Consider the following 5,560-nt stretch of genomic DNA (forward strand, 5'->3'; position numbering starts at 1 on the left):
TTCGAGACAGGGTTTCTCTGTGGCTTTGGAGCCTGTCCTGGCACTAGCTGTGTAGACCAGGCTGGTCTCGAACTCACAGAGATCCGCGTGCCTCTGCCTCCCGAGTGCTGGGATTAAAGGCGTGCGCCACCATCGCCCGGCTTCTAGTGACTTTTAAATAAAAAAAATCTCCCTGTGTTTCCTACAGATAGATCTTGGATCCTTTTGACTAAAGCGAAGATCCCAAGTGTTATAAATAACTTTTATTTGTTTTTTTTAGACAGGGTCTTATTGTAGCCAGGGCTAGTTTTAAACTTGCTATATAGCTGAGACTGGCTTTGAACTCCTAATTTTCTTGTCTCTACCTTTTGAATGCTGGGATTATAGGCGTACTATAAATTCTATTTCCTTCCTTCCCTCCCTCCCTTTCTCCCTCCCTTTTTCCTTCCCTCCTTCCTTCTGGGTCAAGTCTGCTATTTTCTCAATCCAGGAGACGTGCTCAGGTGGAAAAACCATGGTCCCTCCTATGTCTCTTTATATGGCCTGTGCTGGCCTGGGACTGGTGATCCCCCTGCCTCTGCTTCCCAAGTGCTTGGATTAGAGGTGTGCTCTAGTGTACCTTTCTCTCCCGTTCTCCTTCCCTCTCCTTCCTCCCTTCCTCCCTTCTTTCTTACTGTCCTTTCATGCATGGTGCATTGGGGCCTCTCTCAGCGTGGCCACTGAGGTGTTTACTACGAGGGGACCCGTCTGTATGTTCCTTGCTCCTGGATGAGTCTCTGTTGTTCACTCTTTTCTCCTCACCCTGTTCTGGGATCCTTTAGGAAGCTCAGTTGCCCTTCCTCACATCTTCCTGGGGCTGCTACCGCAGTCATACAATGTTAGGCCTTCTTCATTTCATGGATGGAGAGGCTGGGGATGGAGAAACTCAGTGAGTGGCTTCCCGAAGAGTCTAGCTGCCCTGCGAAAGTCTTTGGGACATAGCTCTTAGAAGGTACTCAGCTTCTAGAAAGTTCTCAAGAGACATTAGTGAAATCACCAGGATTTCTTTCTATCCAGAGTATATTTCTTTCTTCTTTGGCTTCCTTTGGCTCTGCTATTATTGCTTTTCTCATTGCAACCGGGGGAAGCACTGTAAGGCAAGAAGGGACCATTTGGCTCACAGTTTGAGGGAATACAGTCCATCATTTTGAGGAAGGTATGAGAGCAGAAGTGGTGGCCAGCTGGTAACACGGTACACACAGGAAGCAGAGAGTAAACAAGAAGTGGGGCCAGGCTGTAAATCCTCAAGGCCTGCCCACACTGGCTCACTTCCTCCAGGGAGGCTCCACCTCCTAAATGTTCCACACCCTTCCCAAGTGCCACTGCCAGCTGGAGGACAAGTGTGGGAACATAGGCCTAGGGAGACAGTCCACATTCAGGTCACAGCAGCTCCTTTCCTCCCTTTTTCAATCAGCTTATACTAAAGGCTTTCTATATGCCCAGCAGCATTCCAAGAGCTGGGAGCTAAACACAGAATAGACTAGGCAAGATTTTATCAGAGCTTTTGTTGCAACAGAAGCAGATAAACAAGATCATTCAGGATAGGCAGAGGAGCCACAGGCGTTGGATATGTTGGGGAGCAGGGCTACTTACTTTGGGGCAGAATATTGAGGGAGGGAGGATTGTAAGTTTCTTATGTTATCCATAAAATGATGCACTTGCACTAAAAACAAAAAAACCCTGGGATAGTTAAGGAAGTATAGTATAGATGCAAAGTAACCACTAAAATGTACAGCCGAGGAGACAGCGAAAAGCATTTTAATAACACTCAGCTTAGGAGAGTCGGTGGTGAGATGCCCTGCAGGTAAATCACTTGTCTCCGAGGCAAGATGGCCCTAGTTCGATCCCTGAGACTGGGCTCTGGAGAGTGGGAGCCGAACAGAGAGGAGACTTAGCCGCAGCCGCTCTGAGACAGGAAAGAGCTGGAATTTACCTGCAGCACACAGCAGAGGGCCATGGCTCTCAGAGACGGGCCTGAGTGGAGGGAGACAGGCAAGAAGACTTGGGTCAGTCAACGGGCTGCCCAGACTCAGGGTGAGAAGAGAGAAGCCGTGCAACTGTTCCAGTAGGGGAGGGTCATAACTAAAACTTATTTAAAAAGGAAACTCAAAATTGAGGGACATTCTTTAAGTCTCACAAAGTCATGAGCCCAATTGGCCTTAACATGCGCAGCCCAGGCTGGCATAGAACTGAGGATCCCCTGCCTCTGCCTCCCAAGTGCTCGGATCAGAGGTGCCCCACTCCCTCCCTCCTTCCCTCTCCGCCTTCTTTCTTCCTCCTCTTTTCTTCCTTTGCTTGCTCTTTCAAACAGTGTCACACTCCTACAAGAGAAAGACAAGCTGAGAATGAATGTCCTGTTAAAGGGGCGATGGTAAACACGGGGTGCTGGGAAGGGAAATGGGTGGTTGGTTTTATTGCTGCTGTGAGGACCAGCCTCCAGCAGCTCAGGGATGGAGGGGAATCCAATAAAGTCAGGGGATAAATCACTCAATTAACTATTCTATCTGAGGGAGTAAAACTTAACTCTCTGGGGCCAGTAAAAAAGGGACCCCCCCATATACCTCCAGCATGTCAAGATCTCACCTAGGGTGTTAATGAATGGCAAGCCCTCAGCAGGTCAGAGAAACTGAGCAGGAGACGTTAGCAGGTGAACTACTGGACAGACAGACAGACACATGAGGACTTTTGTGAGGGCCAAGGCTTAGTTCTTCATTTTATTATTCTCACTGTTGTGAAATTAGTCCTATTCTATTCCGTTTCTGTTCTGTTTTCCCTCCCTGATGTTTTACTTCTGTCTCTCTTGATGTCATCCTTCTAAATAACTTTATTTTTTCCCTTTCGGCTTCTATATCCCAGCAAAATCTTTCAAGCAGTATAAAAATTTACAATGTGGTTACGTTCCATTTTTCAAGTGAATTATTACAATAAATGTAAGTAAAAAAAAAACCAGCATGCTTTCTATATCTCTTACCTATTACAGGTGAAAAACAGTTGTCCCAAGAACCCACATACATTTTTCATGTCCAAGCAACTTGTTATAGAATAACAAACTATAAGTAAGCAAGGTATTTTTCTTGCCCAGTTCTTTGGCTGGCAGGCTACATATATGGTTGCAAAGAAAGAATCAATTATTTTATTATCTATCTCAAAAGGCAATCTTACAAAAAAATTCTAAAAAGAATCACAAACCTAAACTTTTACATATGAAAAAACAATCAGTGAGCTCTACTTTAAATCCTTAGGGGTGCACACCCATTCATCAGCAGCTTTTATATCAGGAAGCTGAGGGCAGAGATGGGTACAAGGAATTCGCCATCGCTCTTGACATCAACCAATCCTAGTAGGAAAGGGACATCCGTGAGCAATAGCCGGATCCCTTGTTCCTGCTCCCTGACCTTAGTGAGTCCCTTGCTCAGCTTCAAAAGTACACCTTTAAATTGATTTCCAAGAAGTTTTTCATTTTTCGCCTCACGGCCATTAACAAAACCATCTTAACCTAACCTTAAGTCATTCTTAAAGCTTGTTTCAGCTATGATGCACTCCGAAACCTGTGAGCACATCTCCCAACATTAAGATTAAAAGAACTTGAGTTGACTGGGCTTCTGGGACTGAACTATTTCTCTTCATCATTAACCTAAGCCACAGCCTTATGACTCCTCGAGAGAAACCAGCTGTATGGCATTTCCTTGTTCTTATTTTTTTTCTTCCTCTGCAGCCCCTGCTTTATCAGGGGCAGAGGCAACATGGTATCCTTCCTTTTACTTTTATTACTTTCCCCACTAAGCTAAACTCCATCATAATCCCTTACTATATTTATTAAAGATCCTCAATCATAAAAATCCTATTTAAACTAACTCTATTATTGTATCAAATCATTGCTTTTGTTAGATAAGATAGTACAGCTTAGGAGAAAATCATCTTTACACTGGTCCACAGGTAAAACTGCCCAGTAGCACAGGATATTCCCAGGAGACACCTTAAAGGCAGGGGGATCGCCTCCCATCCAGTCACACCATACCAGATACCAGAGAAAAAAAATGGAAGCAGCAGACATGTGAAAAAGACCCAGCGGCAGTAAGAGACGTTCTGGGGCTGAAGCCCTCAGGGCCTGTCCAGGAGTCCACCCTTCAATGCTTGCGTGTTGGGGAGCTGATCGCTGAAGTCAATTGCCGCCTGCTGCTCCTCTGACGTGACCACCAGCATGGTTTAAAGAACGCTCTTGGGGGCAAGTGCTGACTTAAGAAGACTGCTTTTGGGAAAAAGAGGTTGGAAATCTCCCTGAGCACAGTAACACGGACGGTTACGCAAGAGGTTGTTCTTGTTTAAGGAAGTGAGAGAGCCCGTGGTGCCTATATCATAGTCTCAAGAATTCAGGAAAAAAGGTTATGTAGGGTCAGTGTTAAAGTGAATACAGAATAATCGAGATGCTAGGGGGTCCGCATGAAAGCGGATTTGAGTTTACTACCATTCGCGTAACCTTCCCAGAACTGGAGCCCCGATGTGGTTAGACTGTGTCTGTCTGCTGCTCTTCTATCTCCCCATCTATCGGTTCAGGTTACTCTTTTCTTTGTCTTATTTTGAGTTGAGCAGTGTGGTGGTGTGAATAAAAATGGGCCCCAGAGGCCCGTAGGGAGTGGCACTATTAGGAGGCGTGGTCTTGTTGGAGTAGGTGTGGCCTTGTTGGAGGAAGTGCATCCCCTGGGGGCTGCCTTTCAGCCTAAGATGCTCAAGCCACGCCCAACATGTCAGTCTCTTCCTGCTGCTTTCAGGTCTGAATGTAGAACCCGCAGTTACTTCTCCAGCACCACGTCTGCCTGCACTCTGCCCAGCTTCCTGCTATGACAATAATGGACCAAACACATGAAACTGTAAGCCAGAACTAATTAAATGTTTTCCTTTACAAGAGCTGCTGTGGTCATGGTGAATCTTCAGAGCAATAGAAACCCTAACTAACGCAATTATTTATTTATTTAAATATTTATTTATTTATTTATTATGTATACAGCATTTCTTCCATGTATGCGTGCAGGCCAGAAGAGGGCACCAGACCCCATTACAGATGGTTGTGAGCCACCATATGGTTGCTGGGAATTGAACTCAGGACCTTTGGAAGAGCAGGCAATGCTCTTAACCTCTGAGCCATCTCTCCAGCCCCTTATTTATTTATTATTTATATTTATGTGTGTGTTTGTGCGTGTGTGGCGCGCATGTGCGTGTGTGTGTGTGTGTGTGTGCGTATTCTGTGGCACAGCTTATGTAAGGTGAAAGGGTAACTCTGTGGAGTTGGGCCTCTTCTTCTATCTTCATGCCAGTCTCGGGGATCGAACTCAGGTCATCAGACTTTGGAGACAAGACTTTTGCCTGCTGAGCATCTCACCAGCCTGAGCTGTACATTTTAGTGGTTACTTTGCATTTACAGTATATTTCCTTAACTATCTAAGTGTACTTTTGAGTGAAATTGTTTCATTTTATGTATAGCATAAGAAACTTACCATTACTTTCATGCTTCCCTCCTGGGGCCATTATTATCTTCATATTTTTG

Source organism: Microtus ochrogaster, unplaced genomic scaffold, assembly GCF_000317375.1.
Source record: "Microtus ochrogaster isolate Prairie Vole_2 unplaced genomic scaffold, MicOch1.0 UNK30, whole genome shotgun sequence".
In the NCBI taxonomy this organism is placed as follows: domain Eukaryota; kingdom Metazoa; phylum Chordata; class Mammalia; order Rodentia; family Cricetidae; genus Microtus; species Microtus ochrogaster.